Source organism: Lygodium microphyllum, chromosome 17 (genome assembly GCF_053477565.2).
Source record: "Lygodium microphyllum isolate KBCC chromosome 17, Lygodium_microphyllum_v1.1.10, whole genome shotgun sequence".
Classification (NCBI taxonomy): domain Eukaryota; kingdom Viridiplantae; phylum Streptophyta; class Polypodiopsida; order Schizaeales; family Lygodiaceae; genus Lygodium; species Lygodium microphyllum.
The window spans coordinates 24,211,700-24,228,276 of record NC_141151.1 but is presented as its reverse complement, the minus strand read 5'-3'; positions in this window follow the sequence as shown (position 1 = coordinate 24,228,276).

The following is a 16,577-nucleotide window of genomic DNA, read 5'->3' as shown; positions in this document are numbered from 1 at the left end:
GCTCATGTAGTTCTCTCTGAGCTGTGGCTAGCTGCCTCGTTGTTTCCAGCTGGAAGGTAGCTCTAGCCTCTTTCTCAGCTTCCAACTCAACAGTCGCTGCTTTCTTCTCTTCCTTTGCCTTTTCCAGCTGAGCTAGTAGCTGCTTCACGTATTCATCATATTCTTGTGCTGGCATGCCTGTTGTGGGGACGGAGGTGGTGGAAGTTTCTGTTTTTTTGTCTCTTTGGGTCCCTTTGCGACTCTGCATTAGCAGCTATAGGTCTCTTAGTTCCGGGTGTAAAGGGTGTGACCTCTCCTCCTCCTTGGCCCATCCACTTGTCAACCAAAAACTGCACCCACTCCAAGACATTGCTGAGATCGACCTTGGGAGTGGAGCCTTGGGTGGCGGTGGTAGTGGGAGTTGTCGTGATGAGAGTGGCTGGTGTGGTAGGTACAAAGAGAGAGGGAATTGGTGCCATTGATTCTTTGCCTTTTCCTTCTACTGGGGGTGGGGGTGTGATTTTCAGCACACTGGTACTGGAACCAGGTGCTTCTGTTCTGCGTGGGCTCTTTGCGTCCTCCTCATCTCTTTTGTGTTGCTCCTCAATGGAGCGACGGGTGGCCAGTGCTATTTCTTCCTCTTCCTTTCTTCTCAACTCCTCTTCAGTCTTCTTCCTCTCCTCCTCTGCCTTCTTTTATTCCATCTCAGCTAATCTTGCCTCCTCTTGCTTATTCTTTTTTCTCTCCTCCTCATCCCTGAGCGACTCTCTCCGAGCCCTCTCCAGATCTTCTTTTTCTTTTTTCTTGCGCTCTTCTTCTCTCTTTCCATGTAGGGCTTTCATTCTTTGTTTTGTGTGCCTCTGTGGGCTGCCCTAGGACTCTCCCTCTTCGTCTTTGCCAGTCTCTGTTTCATCTGAAGACCTGTGCTGTTCTTCTGTGTGAGGTGGGGATTGTGACGGTGACTCGTCACTTCCTTCTTTGTCTCCCTTCTTATCTTCTTCTTCCCGTCCTTTCCCTAGTGCTTCTCAGATTATGGCAGTAAGGACGCCTCCAAACCCTATGATTGAGGCCTTGGAGGACGATGCCTTGTTTTGATCTGGACGATGGGGATTCTCCTCCAGCGGCTCTTCCTCCCGTTGCTAGAGTCTTAGCTGAAGCCTCCATGGTTCTCCTCACAAACCCATTCAGGTTTACCTCATCCAGTGATTGTGCCGCAATGCTGTCGAGTAGAGGCACATTGATCAGGCTCATTATGGTGTTGTACCTCTGGCTCGAGAACAAAGTATGCACCATTTTGCTTGCAGCTAGATATCTGGGTTTGGGATGCCTGCCAAGCTAATCCCATTGTTGGTATGGACCTTCACCTTGTCCATTCCCAACGTGGAATAGATGTCCCTCTTCGGCTTTCTTTCCACTTTATTTGGCAGCCCTAATGCCCTCTCCACCAATTTCGAGGTCAGCTCAATCTATACTTGCCGGGTGGCTTCATTCTCACGCACCGTGATGGTGCCTCTATTTCTGTTAACGGTGCGCAAAAAGTCGACTCACTGGGTGTAATCCACCCTTTGGCCCACTACTTCTAGGTATTTCTGCAGATGGCACTGGTCTATAATCTGGCGCACTGTTGGCTCTTCGATGGCCACACCTTCAAGGTTGAAGATGTGACGGAACTTCAATTGGCTAAAGGCTCTAGTCTCCACTGTGAGCCCGTACTTCGCTTGCTCCTCCTCCGAGAAGGGGAGCTTCCCAGCCTTGTCCTAGCTTGCCATGATAGATGCCTGCAAGTTCAACCATTTCCACTATTAGTGCTTTTTGACACGTAACTTGCTGAAAGAAGAAAAGCATAGCATATTTTATTGATCTGAAATATTTTGAATATAGCCTTAACTTTTATTTTCAGACTTTTACCATTACATTTTACCATTGCGTTTTAACTTTTATTGAAATTTCATACTTGGTTCACTTTTTAAATTCCATGTTACCCCCTCCCCCTTTGGAACGATAAGAATCCGTCCCAGGATTGGAGGTTGAGAGGACAAGGGCATTCAGCATACAGAGCGTCGGTCTATTTGCGCAGGAGCCAAGCATAGAAGTTGGGGTTGTATTCTAGCTGAGCTTCACGATCTAAATTGAATGGACGGATACCACGTGCGTGATGTATGTTAGAACATCGGTTAGGAGATCGCCAGAATTGACGCGACTAGCAATGTGGAGTTCTTCCTCTGTTAAGAGATGGTTAAGGTAGGGATGCCCCTTGATGTGCTCTTCCATGGGTCGGCCATGAATAGTGGTTAATACTCGATATGAGGTTGGCGCGACGTAAGTGGGATCGTACTCTGCTGTTTTGATTGCGCGGCGCTGCTCAGCGTTGGTCATTATGCGACACCCCTCAACTTCCCATTATAGCCTAAGAGTGTACCAATGCTTCAAAAACGTGGAGTCAGTATCATCGAGCTTGGATAACTCTGTGATTTCCTGATCAGTGATAGCAGAAGTGGTTCGCTAATCGTAGGATGTGATGAGACGTTGTTTAATGGCTTGCTCTTTGGGATCTCGATGTTGAGCAACTCAGCAGCAAAGCGAGAAGCTTTTGCAAATGCGAATTCAAAGGTCTCCCAAGAGCAAGGCATATTGCGCACTTCCGTGCAAAGGGTTCTTCTAATAGACCTAAATCCAAGCGGTCGTAGCTGAGGGCTAGCGACAGTGAAGGTGGCATCGAGTCGTTTAATGCATTCCACCACGTCATCCTCGGTGTCCTCAGCGAGGTCAACGGCTAGCGCTAGAAAGGATTTTCGTTCATAGAAGGGCGTAAGGCTGAAAGGTGGTCGAGATTTGACAGAACAAGAGCTTTTGACAACGAAGATGGGCAGTTGGGAGGGTTCGTGAGTTTGTGGTTGGGCCGCTTGGATGTTAAGTGGATTAGGAGCAGCCATGATGGACGGGCTGTTGCATTCAAGTTGGAGTTGGGGAGGCGGATTGACTTCGGCGGGTGATGACTCTTGTGACAGAGCTTGCGGTTCGGGCCGGTAGGCTTGGGGACTTTCTTGGGCCTAGGCGTGGATGAGGCGGATGGTTGTGGTTTAGGAGAGCACTGTGGCTTGTGGTTTTGAGGGTTCATGGGATGCGGTTTGATCAAGCTTGAGGGCGGTGTATGAATGGTCCCTTTGGCCGTGTGGGCCTTAGGGATCCACAGCCTGGTATTTCCCTCGTAGTAACCTTGTGCACGTAAGAGGGCTTTAGGGACCCATCGTTGCTTGATCATGCGGTGCTTTCTGTGATTGCGTCTTGGCCTCCTAGGGCTAGAGTTTTTGGTCCTACGAGGATAGGAGTGTCGACTCCTAGGTGGCGGTTGCGGCTATTTGGGCTTCCATTGAAATCTAGGCGGTTGAGCTTGATGTTTTGCTACTGTGGGTTGTAATTCCTGAACACTGGGAGGTGGCGGCTGCGCACTACCCCCCTCCGTAGATTTGGTCATGGAGAATTCTATCGATGGCTTTGCGGACGGTGATGAAGTCGTGCAGCTACTGAAAGCGGTGACAATGCAAACGTTGCCTATTGCGAGGTGGATGCGCTGCGACTCATAATCAACATTGCAATGAGTCTGCTTTTTGAAAGTGCGCCCTAGTAGTGACTCCGTGCCTGTGGCTTTTGCATTCGGCAACACGTAAAAAATCATTGCGACAATTGCAGACTCGATAGAAATGGCTACTTTGCACTTGCCGAGGAGTGCGTAGGGATGGGCCCCATATGGGCTTAATTTAGCATTCGTGGGCTGAAGTGGTGATCTGCCAAGTTTGGTCCAATGATCGTGAGTTAGGACATTGAAGTCTGCTCCCTCATCGATCAAAGCATTGAAAGCGCATGTTTGTTTTGCAGTGACCGTTATGTGGAGGTATGCGAGCTCTACGGCTTCCTCATCCTTGTCATCAATCGTAGTGATTGTGGCCACTCGTACTTTGACAGGCGGTTCTAACATCGGGGGCTCGTGCAAAGGATGGGTGGGAGGGTAGTACTTCTTGACACGACTGCCATTGAAGAAGCTTATTCCCTCACCATCTAAGGTTTCGAGTTCGACATTGCTTGTGCGGCTGATTGCACAAACTTTGAAGGGTCCAAGGCCTCGAAATTTCATTTTCTGTTTATATCCCTTAACGGAGTAGAGGAGTACTAAGTTGCCTTGTTCAAAGTCACGCTGCTTGACATGCTTGTCAAACCAACTCTTGCGACGGGCCTTCTCGCATATAAGTGCATGGGTGGCTAGAAGACGGGTCTTTGATAGGCATTCAAGCTCGACCAGGTGTTGCGTCCATGTCTCCTTCCCTTCCCATCATTCTTGAAGGGCTATTCTCAGGCTAGGAACAAAGAATTCTAAGGGTAGGATTGCTTCTGTTCCATAGATTAGCCTGAACGGGGTTTGACCGATAGCCGTTTTATAAGCTATACGGTAAGCCCACAAAGTTGCCATAAGCTTGTTGTCCCAGTCACTGCGTGAGGCTGAGACTACTTTGGTCAGGACATTGACGAGAATCTTATTCGTGGATTCTACCTGACCGTTCGCCTGAGGGTAGTATGGCGATGATTTGCGATGGATAATGAGAAAGGTGGACAAGAGATGCGCTATCACTTCGTTGATGAAGTGCGTGCCCTGGTCACTGATCAGTTTGATGGGGTAGCCGAATCGCGTGATCACTTGCTCCCATAAGAACTTGGCAGTCATCCTAACGTCGTTTTTAAGTGTGGCTCTTGCCTCTGCCCATTTCATGAGGTAATCCGTGGCCACAATGATGTACTTGGCTTGTGAGTACTGCGTCGTAGGATTGATGGGTCCTATGAAGTCGATTCCCCATTTCTCGAAGGGCTGTCGGGCAATAATTGGGGTCAATTCCATCTGAACCTTGCGAATCGGGACTTTTGTCTATTGGCACTCGTCACAATGCTTGATGAATCACGTGGCATCGCGGAAAAGCGTGGGCCACCATAGTTGAGACTGCAGTACCTTCTGTGCTGTCGTGTCTCCGCTAAAGTGTCCTCCCGCAATGCCGCTATGCGCCTCCGAGAGCACATCATGCATCTCATGCTCACACACGCATCTATGCAGCAATTCGTCTTGCCCCAGCCTATAGAGTTGGCCTGCAATCAGCTGATAGGGCTGGATCTTAAGGATCAAGCATCTAAGTCGGGATTTTTCTATTGGTCACTCAGTAGTCCGTGCTCAAGCACTTGGACTATGTCGTTCGCCCAATATGGCGTTAGATCAGCCTTAAATAAATCTCTATCACTGGGCAGGTGGAATAGATGGGCGTTAGGTAACTCATCAACGATGCCTTGTCCAGCGGCTTCCCCCATGGGAATGCGTGACATATGGTCAGCCATGTAGTGCTGTTTTCCTTTCCGCACAACCACAGAGAAATCGAATTCCAAGAGCAAAAAGAGCCATCGAGCTATGCGTCCTGTAGCACAAGGTTTGTTTACTAAATATAGCAGGGCTTAATGGTCCACGAAAAAGATGAAGGGTGTGACCAATAGATAATGTTGGAATTTCTTCACAGTGAACACCATGGCTAATCCCTCTCTTTCTATTGTCGAGTAGTTCATTTCCGTCTCAGTGAGTTGTCTCTAGCAAAGCACACTGGATAATCTAAGTTGTGCTCACCAGGTTGGCACAACATTGCCCCCCAGCAAACTTAGAAGCATCGATGTGCACGTGGAAGGTAATGGTCAAATCTGGGGCTCGTAGAATTGGTGCTGTTGTCAGAGCCTTTTTCAATTCTTTGTATGCTCGTTGGTATGCCTCGGTCTACTTGAAGACAATCAGTAGCTTGTACAATGGTTTGGCGATCAGTGCATAGTTCAGTACAAGCCGCCGATAGTACCCTGTATGGCCTAAGAAGCATTGAACCCCCTTGTAATTAATTGGGGGTGGAAGGTCAACAATAACCCTGACCTTCGAGAAATTAGTGGGGCAATGCCGTTCTTCGACGCCACATCCTAAGATGCATCCATGCTTTACCCAAAACTGGCACTTTAAGGGGTTCAAGGAGAGACGATACAAGCGACACCGCTCAAAGACTACGCGGAGTTTGTCTAAGTGTTTGATCCAGGTCGAGTGGACACAGAGATTGTCAACAAAGACTTCTAACTCCTTGCGAAGCATGTCCTTAAAGATGGTGCACATGAGACGTTGGAAAGTGGCAGGGGCATTGGTCAACCCGAAGGGCATGACTATGTATGCAAAGACGCCCCACTCAGTGGCAAAGGCAGTCTTGTGCCTATCCGCAGGATGCACTTACACCTAGTTGTATCCTGAGAACCCGTCCACAAAACTGTAGGCTTCCTTGCCTACCACCCTCTCAAGCATGTGCTCGGTGTACGGCAATGGATAGTTGTCCCTCTTCATAGCAGCGCTCACCTTCTTGTAATTGACGCACACTCGGATTTTTCCATTCTTCTTCATCACAATGACTATGGGCGATACCTAGTCTGTGTGCTCAATTTCGTAAATGAATCCAGCTCTCATCAGCTTGTCAATTTCCTCTTTGACAGCATGAGCGTGTTTTGGATTCATAGGGTACGGTCGCTGCTTGACTGACATTGCATTTGGCATCATGGGTATGTTGTGAGTCACGACACTCAGATCTACCCCCTTAAGCTCCTCTAAGGACCAGGCAAACACGTCTATATACTCTCACAAGAGAGCAACAAGACTCGTTTCTTCTTCATCAGTCAAGTCATCGGCAATGAATATTGGTCGGGGTGTTTTCCCTTCCTGGGCTAAGTCTACCTCCTTGACTTTGGCTGGTCCCTCGATTGGTTTGCTTGTCTGCCCTTGACGTTTGGCACCTAATAGAACCACTATCCTATCCCCTTTTTTGAATTTTGTGAAGCGTTTAGGGAGGTCCTGCGGCTTTCACTATTCTTCTGTTCATGTATCCCTGGGTTTCTTTGCCTTTTCCTGCCTTAACCGTCTGCGCCTCAGGTGGATGGGTAGGTCCCCCTTAGTACGTCTGGTCGTGGGCGGCCTAGGGATCTTTGGATCACTATCCCAACTAACTTCCGTTTCAGAGTCAAACCCTCTGTCTTCGCTAGAAGAGGTGGTCTCCCCTGGTGGCCGTAGTTCAGATGGTGATTTAGTCCTAAGTACTGATGTCGTTCCTGACTGGGCTAGGCCTGCAAGCTCAAGGTCTATGGCTCCTACGTGTTCCAACCAAGCGCGATCACATTCCATGCGCATGACTCCTCGCTCTACCCTAAAGGTCTGCCTTTTCTGCGGCTTGGAGTCTGCTCGTATCTCCTCAATTTCTTGTCCTTCAGTGTTGTATTCTATGGTATCTACTTCACCCTTGCTCTCATCACTGAAGGATTGGCAGTCTTCGTATTCGTCGCTAGAATCTTTGTCATCCGACTGCTCGTCGTCTCCTAGGGTTTGGTATGTCTCGTGTCGTTGGTCAGAAACTAGGGCCCAGTTATACATGAGGTTTAAATCATGCACCTTGGTCCATTGCCACTTGGATTTTTCTAAGAGATCCTGGAGTGGTTTGAAGTTTACAGCTAGATTGCCAGCTAGCTTGTCCGTTAGGTATTCCAGTATCCCCTGGAGCTCCCTTTTGTTGGATGGTACTTGGAAGGTGACAGGCTTAGGCTTTCCACGGAGGCTTCCTGCCATCATGTAGACTAGTATAAAGAGTGCTTCGTTAGACTTGCCGATCGTTTTGATGGCTTGCTCGTATGCCTCATGATCTGAGAATGGCAGGTGGATTGTAGCGAGAACGTGCATCCAATCCCGCTCATCCTCTAGGCATGGGATATACTTAGTCAAGGGTCCATAAGACTTCTTGACCAGAGTATTACCCTTGAGCATAGCAGAGATGGCATCTAGGTCGACTGGTGAGGTTATCCAAGTTTCCATCTCTATCCTTACGGCATTCGTTCTATTGCCAAGGAAGATCAAGTCGTTACCCCAATCTTTGATGACTCTAGCGTTGCGCATCCAGGGTTGGTCTAATAGGATATCGTAGTCCACTCCCTTCATGACTATAAAGTCAATAGAGAACTAGACACTTGCGATCTTCACTGGCCAATTCTTAAGTACCCTGAATGGCTTCACTCTCATACCATTTGCTCACGTGACATTAAACCTAACAGTTTCGACAGGCGGGTTTTCCCAAGTCTTAAGCACTGCGTGGCTAAGCACACTAATCCCAGCTCCCATGTCTACGATTCCCTTTCTTGTTGTGTCACCTAGGGCTAAAACCGGCAAGACCGCATGCGTCTCGGAACCTTCCCAGAAGGCATTGACGTGCAAGGATTTAGGCATAGAGTGTAGCATCAAGCTCAGTATTTGCATTTCTGCGTCATTGTCTTGAGGGTTTGCCGTGACCTGCTCTCGTGACCCTTCAACTCATTGCTTAAGATCTTGCCATAGGTTAGGATGCTGCCTAAGCAGATCTCCTAGGCAAAGTGTTACAGGGGTGGTCACTAGCGTGGTCAGGAGATCGTTGTGTGCTTATCTCTCCCCTAACCTGGATTGTCCTGGCCAATAGCCGTGACTGATCTGTGGCCCTGTAGCGTCAAGGCTTGGTTCTTAGCGGCACTGCTTGTGGTGTAGTTGCATCTCTCGACCTTGGTTGAGGAGGTAATATTGGCGTGCTCATACTGGAGAGATCATCGATCTTGTCCTCTATGATGGGCTCAGCATCCTTGAGATGCTCTTGAGCCTCCTTTACCCATTTCTTCACTTTTTCTATGGCCTCTAATTGTCGCTTCGGATACGGGTATTCGCCTACCTTAGCGCTTCCCTTTTCAGCCGTCTTAGGGACTGAATTCTCTGCCTCTGCATCAGAGACCTTCTTTCCAGCAGGCAGAGTTGTAGCACTCTCGGTTTTTAGTGCGACTTTAGCTTCCGATCTCTTCTTTTTCCGCCTACGACTTTTTTTTCCTATCGAGGCTGCGTCAAGATTGCTAGGTCCTGGCAGAGAGATGCCGGCCTGCTTCGTTTGGGCTCAGGTCATGACCCGCAATGGGATAGGTGTGGCCTCCCCATCAAGGTTTTCGACACCAAACAGCCCCAATGGGACAGATTGCTAGGTTCTGGCAAAGAGATGCCGGCCTGCTTCATTTGGGCTAGGGTCATGACCCGCAATGGGATAGGTGTGGCCTCCCCATCGAGGTTTTTGACACCAAACAGCCCCAATGGGACAGATGGTACGTTGGATGAGCTAGAAGATGGCTTTTGCTTTGGACAATCCACGAAGAGATGGGTGATTCCGCACTCTACACACCTTTGGTCAACCTTGTCTCTGTTCTACTGCTCTCTTTCAGGGCAGCGTGATGAAACATGACTTGGGTGACCACAAGTCCAACATATGATTGGATCCTACATTTGCCCCCCTAGGCCTCTACCTTGTCCCCTTCCTAACGCCATCATCGGCACGGGTCGATAATCCATGAGGACCGCATTGCCCTCGTCGTCGTGCAAGATGTAAGGGTATATGTAGGTCTCTTCCTCATTCAGCTCTTCCACGTAGTGGACTGGAGCGTCGCTTGGTGGATGGGTCATGTAAGGACCAGGCGGTCTAGGAATGCCTGTAGGGTTTATGTCCATTCTAGGGATGACTGGTTTCATATCGTTAGGCGCGGGAAGAGCCAATGGGGCTTCCCTTCCAAAGAATGGATGCAGCCTGTTCGCTAGGTAAGGCTGGCCGAAGGGTTGTGAGTACGGAAGTCTTCTTGGTAATCTACAATGCGTGACATCATGGCCGAACCTACTGCAGTTAGCACAAGGTCTTGACCTAGGGTCTTGACACTCGACCGGCAAGTGGTTTTCGCCATAGTACATGCATTGCACGTGCGGGTGCGTTGGTTGTCTCAACATGTCTTGCAACTTGGCTAATTCCATCTTGACATCAGCGAAGCCTTGGTCTGTCTCAGTGGCTTTCCCCTTATCTTGGGATGATGGGATTGATCACTCACTAGAGGTTGATGCTCTCTTTGACCTTCGCTTGTTGGTCTCTAGATTCGAGCTCCTAGAGTTCCGCTCCTTCAACTGATCATCGACTCTGATGGCTTCCTCAAACACTCTAGCTATCACGTCTCGCTACAAGCTCGAATTGCCTGCCAAAGCCTTATATAACTCCTCGTCCCGAATGCCGCTGATGAACACAGTCGAAACTACTCTTTCAGTCGGTCGCTCGCCCATAGAGATTCTCTTGAAGAGGCTCCTCACATGGGTTACGTAGTCGCGGATGTCCTCCTTCTCTTTCTGCTTGACGTTCATTAAGCGTACTAGTAGATTATCGGAGTATCCAGGCCCGGCAAATCTCTTAATGAAGAGATCCTTGAGGCTATTGAAATTGGCATGCTCTGCAGCATCTAAGCTTGTATACCAGGTCCTACCCTTTTCGCTTAGGCAAAGCCCGAATGCTTGCGAGCGTTGAGTTTGGTCGTTGAGGCCGTTGGCTTCATAGACTTGCTCAAACTGCTCAACAAAGCTATATGTGTCGTCATGAGGTTGGTACTTATCGAGTTGCTTGGCAACAATCAGTATTTTGGCATGGCTCATTGAGCCTTGGCTTGCTCCTAATCCTGCGAGTAGCGACGTCGCTAGTGCGGTGGCACTCTGCTCTGTTGCTGTATTATCGAGCAACCGCTTCATGAGAAGCTCACTCAACGTCAAGTCTCCCTCTAGTGCTCTCTCATGGTCCATTCGGTTTCGGCCAGCTAAGTTCAGACTCATTGCACCTCATGCAGCTCCATGCTTTGCCTTTGGTTCCTAGCATGCTGATCCCTATTGTACTCGGCTGTGCTTTGCAATGTTTTATAGGCTAGTCTTCTCTCCTTTTCTAGATCTGCGATGATTGTGTTTGCTGTCCTGTCGCGGTGCTCGTACCAGGCGTGCGCGTCGTAACTGCTCACCAGCTCTGTTGAATAACATCTGGGAATACGTTCAAATCGAGCTCCTCATTAGATCGATGGTCTGAGCTCTCTTTCGCCACGATCAAGTTCTCGTGCTCCACTAAGCTGTCGATCAGGCTGAATAGACTTGACAAATCCACGTCATTGGCGCTCCTTGCTTGGTCCTACTCTACGCTTTGATGGTTTGTCTATGTCTCAATTTATGATCACTCAGTGTGTGTCATTTCTCGTGCACTTGTGGTCAATCAGGCTTTCAGCTTTCTTATGTTTACTTCAAGTGCGGAATTCAATGTGAGTGCGGCAAACAATCTCTATATGCCTTATGCCCTCTTGTCTCGTCTCGGGCCTGATAAGCATCGTCGCTCAAGTCCTGGCCGTTCTAATGGATTCTAGGGTCTGCGCTGCTTCTTGCTGTTGGGTCGATCACAGGTCCTACGATTGGATTTCCATTCTCAACGCATCAGGTCATTGAGGAGTGCTCCAGCACTGTCCCCCTATCCCTTAGTCATGACTCCTACATCAGGAACTACCTACAAGACATCTGCTATGTTGTCCTAGAGCGGGTTGCACTTCCAGTCGGTCGCGGGGGTCAATTTTTTATGTTTTCTTTTTTCTGCCTAAGGGTGTGTCCGATTTACTAGTGGTCCGATTCTCAGAATCAGACCAAGTGGGTTCAATTTTGAGCTGTTTGATTCTCAATCGGACAGCTCAGAATCGGACGTTCAATTCTGAGAATCGGACACTAGATCGGATGTCCAATCCCGCCGACCCAAACGCACTTTCGAGCATGAAATCGTAAAAAATCTTAAGGTATTGATTATTCCAAGCTACAAGATTCAACAGGAATGATGTTGGAGTGATGGGGAAGAGATCTATATACCTGGGGATCACCGATAGCAACGTAACTCCTTGCACTGATCGATCGAAATGGGTCACCCAAGCTCTCTCTCTCTCTCTTTCTCTCACTCTCAACTAGTTGCAAATGAGAATTTCCTTGCCCTCCAAGAACTTATACCCCTGTTGGTTACCGATCACTCTCCTTATGATTCCTACACATTCGAATGAGCATTTCCTCCATTTTCCACTTGTTTTCCCCATTTTTCTCCCTGTTTTACAGCAACAAACCCTATGCCTCTCGGGTGCGATTTCCTAATGTTAGCCTACTCTAAACACAAAAAGAATCGAAAACAAAAAAATTAAATAATTTCTCCATGTTTTCCAATCATCAAACACACAAAATGTCCCAAAATACTTACTTGTCTTTGAAGATCAAAAACACCCAAACTTCCTACCTATCTCAAGCTCCGTTTTGGGGATGAATCTCCTATTTCGATGCTCGATATGAGGCGCACAAGTGCTCAAGCTTGAATCCGTTGGTCCCGATAAACGGAACCAAAATGTAGAGGGAGCTCACGCTCAACCGCCAAGACCCATGGACCGCTTATTGCTTCAAGCGTTTCAAGCGAGCTCTAATGGTTATCTCTCACCTAGCTGACGCGCCGTCGATCCTACGAGTGTAGTGAGCTTACCTTGATGTCGATGTGAGTAGTCTCCTCCCTCACACACCTTGGTAGCTCCACGATTCTTGATGCAAGCTCAAGCATCCTCAAGCCTCCTCCATCGCCAAGCTCCATCCTCCATAGCCGCGCGCGCAAGAAAAGAGAAGAGAAGAGAAGAGAAGAAGAGAAGAGGAGATGGTGAAGAGCTTCACCCTCTTGATCCCTCACTCCCACACACTGACTCCCTCACACTCTCATACTCCCTCTCTCAAGAGCACACACAAGCAAGAAGGAAGAGAAGAAGAGAAGAAGATAAGAGCTCTTGTTAGCCACACACCAAAGAATGAGCTTCCATTCATTTATTTGAACTTTATATACAAGCCCTAAAATCCATGGGCACCCATCCCCTTTTTTACATGACCGGCCATTGTGGCAAGGACCTTTTTCCATTTTACTCTTCTAGCATTATGCCTTTAGCCTACACCCATCTAATATTTTACAAATGGCACATGAGGAAGCCTAGTGCTCTTTTACAAGAGTTTTCCAAGTTTTTGAGGCGCCTTTCATTTAAAATTGTGCTTTTTGTCTCGGCTTAGATTTAGCGGTCGCGTGCGTGTCTTTGCTCTTTTTCCATGCTTTTTCTGCTTTTTCCTTCATTTTTTGCCATCTTGACTCGGGGTTAACGGGGATATCTTGAATGCTTATGCCATCATTTGTCAAGACTTGCTCCTTCTTCATGTTCAACATGTCATAAACGTCTCACTTCTATCTTCTTTCCACCTTGGATTCTAGATCCATCACCTTCTCCACCAAGGCTGATTAAGCTGAATTTGAACTTGCTTAGCTCCTTCTCCCCTCCCCATAGTCATCGTGCCACATTCCATGTCAGTGTTGTAGGTCCTCAAATATTCCACGCATTGGTGTGGTTAGGCTCTTGTCCAAATTTCTCGAGGTACTTGGCTAGGTTGCATTACTCCACAAACCTTTTTGTAGCCTCCTCCTTAGCTACCATCTCTTCAATATTGCATATACTTTGGAACTTAAGCTAGTTATATGTGCGATTTTCGAGGAAAAGGCCATACTTCACTCTTTCCTCATCCGTGAATGGAAGACGGTGGGCACAATCTTGTTGTGTTGCCATCTTTAGCTCCTGTCATGAAACCATGGTTCACCATTACTATTCTTAAGACACTTTCTTACTAGAAGACAAGCAGGAGTTGATCATGCTTTTATGGAAAGAAGAACATGCTTAAGCACAAAAAGAGAAATTTCCTTCGAGCAGTTCTATTAATTTCCAAAATTTTCTGACACTTTTTCTCGATCACAAGTTAATTTTCATCTATTTTGGATGTTGATCGAGATTTCAAATTTTTCATTGCGTGTTTCATTTCCCTTACATGTTTAATTTCACATGTTGGTTTTACCTTACTTCACCTTATTACCCCCTCCCCCCTTGGGAATGAGAAGAATCCTTCCAAGGATTAGAGGTTGAGAGGTCAAGGGGATTCAACATGTTTCTTAGTGCTTTAGTTCCGCCTGAGCCAAGCATAGAACATCCATAAGGAAGTCACTGGAGTCGATCTTGCTAGCAATGTGTAACTCTTCCTTGGTTAGAATTCGATCTAAATACGGGTGGGTTAGGAGGTAGTCTTCTAGGGGTCAATCATTACGAATGGTGGTCAACACCCTATAGGAGATTAGAGCTACATAAGTGGGGTTATACTCCAAGGATTTGATGGCACGTCGTTGCTCAACGTTATTCATGATTTGGTAGCCCTTCAGCTCCCATTGAAGCCGAAGAGCATACCATTTCCTCAAGAAAGAGAAGTTAGTGTCAGCAAGCTATTTTAACTCCTTGATTTCTCTATCCATGGCAAGGACAATGCTCTTGCCATAGGACATAACGAGGCATTACTTTTGTGTGTGTTCTTTGGAGATCTTTGTGGCAATTAGCTCCTCAACTTCTTTGGAAGCCTTGACGAATATAAATTCCAAATCTTCCCAAGAACAAGGGAGTGTATGCACTTTCACGACTATAGCCTCATTCAAAAGACCTAAATTCAACATGTTGTAGCTTTTAGCAAGTGCCATAACGGTAGCATCCAAGCGTCTAAGGCAAGAAACCAAGTCATCCCCTATATTCTCTGCTAAGTCTACTGTGAGGGTTAGAATTGATCTCTACTCATAAGAGCATCTAAGGGCGATCAGTGGTTGGGGTTTTGACCAAACTAGATAGTTCAGCACGTGACTGTTGCAGCTTGGGTTGCTCTTGACGTTGTGGCTTGGCCTCTTGTTCGAAGGCCTTGGTTGGAGCTGTGGGTGTTGTGCTACTAGATGCTTTTGAGGCCTCAAGGGCACAAGTGGGGTTAGGTTGAGGCAGCTTGTGAGTAGTGGGCTACACTTTTTGTCAATAGCTTGATTTAGGCTCTGCTGGCCTAGACTTTTGAGGTTCTATGGATTTCGCAGCCTAAGTCTCTTATGGCATGTGTGGTTGATTTGTCTTGATGATTTGGGAGATCAAGCTTGAGGGTGATGCTTGAGTAGTGCCCTTGGCCATCTTGGCTTTAGGTACCCATATTCATGTATTACCCTCGTAATAGCCTTGAGCTTGGCAATAAGGTCTTGGTTGGTTGGAGATCCATCACGGCTTGATCGTTTGTCGATGTTGATAGTTTCGTCTCAGCTTTCTAGGTTTCAAGTGAGGTTTCTTAGCTTTGTGGGGTAGTGGGAGTTTGCTCTTAGGTGGCAAGCCTTGATGTTTAGGTATCCATTGAAGCTTTGGTTTGTAGGCCTCGGACAGCTTGGGCTCCAGTGATTTGCATGTGTTGAGGTTTGGCGGGTTGTGACTGGTCACGACCCCCCTCCTTAGACTTGACGGTGGGTTTCTCTGTTGGTGGCTTTGTGGAGTTTGAAGGAGTCATGCAACCCTTGCTGAAAGCAGTGACTATGCGTACATTGCCTTTGGTGAGGTGAATATGCTGGGACCCATAGTTGACATTGTAATGAGCTTGCTTTTTAAATGTGCATCATCCTAACAACAATTCGGTACCTGCACCTTTAGTGTTAGGCAACACATAGAAGATCATTGGTATGCTCTTAGACTTGATAGAGATTGCTACTTTTCACTTTCCCAAGAGTGCATATGATCAACCCCGAAATGGGCTAAGTTTGGCATTAGTGGGTTGTAACTGCGGTTTGCCAATTTGAGTCCAATGATCGTGAGTTAGGACATTAAAGTCACCTCTCTCATCGATTAGTGCATTGAGGGTGGTTGTGTGCTTGGCAGTGACCGTTATGCTTAGGTAAGCTGGTTCTACTATTTTCTCATCCTCGTCTTCAATCTTCGTAATTGTGGCCACTCATACATTGATAGGGGACTCTAGCATTGGAGGCTCATGTAATGGGTGTGTGGGAGGGTAGTACTTCTTGATGCGACTGCCATTGAAGAAGCCTATGCCCTCTCCCTCTAGGGTTTCGAGTTCCACATTATCGATTTCTACTAATGGTGCAGACTCTGAAAGGCCCTAACCCTCCAAACTTCATCTTTTGTTTATGACCCTTGATTGAGTACAAGAGTATTGAGTCTCCCTGTTAAAAATCTTGCTACTTGATGTGCTTGTCAAACTAGCTTTTGCATCTTGCCTTCTCACATATTAGTGCATGGGTGGCTAGAAGTCGAGTTTTTGATAGGCATTCTAGCTCAAATTAGGCGCTTTGTCCATGCTTCCTTTGCATCCTATCTCTCTTGAAGAGCGATTCTCAGGCTAGGAACAAAGAACTCTATAGGTAGAATTGCTTCAGTCTTAAAGGAAAACCTAAAGGGAGTTTGTCCTACAAGCATTTTATAGGTTGTGCGGTAGGCCCACAAGGCTACTACCAATTTGTTATCCCAATCGTTGCACGAAGAAGATACTACTTTGGTCAGGATGTTCACTAAGATTTTATTGGTAGACTCATCCTGGCCATTTTCTTGAGGATAGTAAGGAATACTAATATGTTTTTGTAAATTTAAGTATGTTTCAACTTATCGTAATCTATGTAACGGAGACAGGAGATGAGTGATCATTTATTAATGAACTACATGCCTCACTGACCATTTCAATGGGGCAACCGAATTGTGAGATCACTTGCTCCCATAAGAACTTGGTACTGGTCCTAGGATCATTCTTCATGAGATAATTTGTGGCA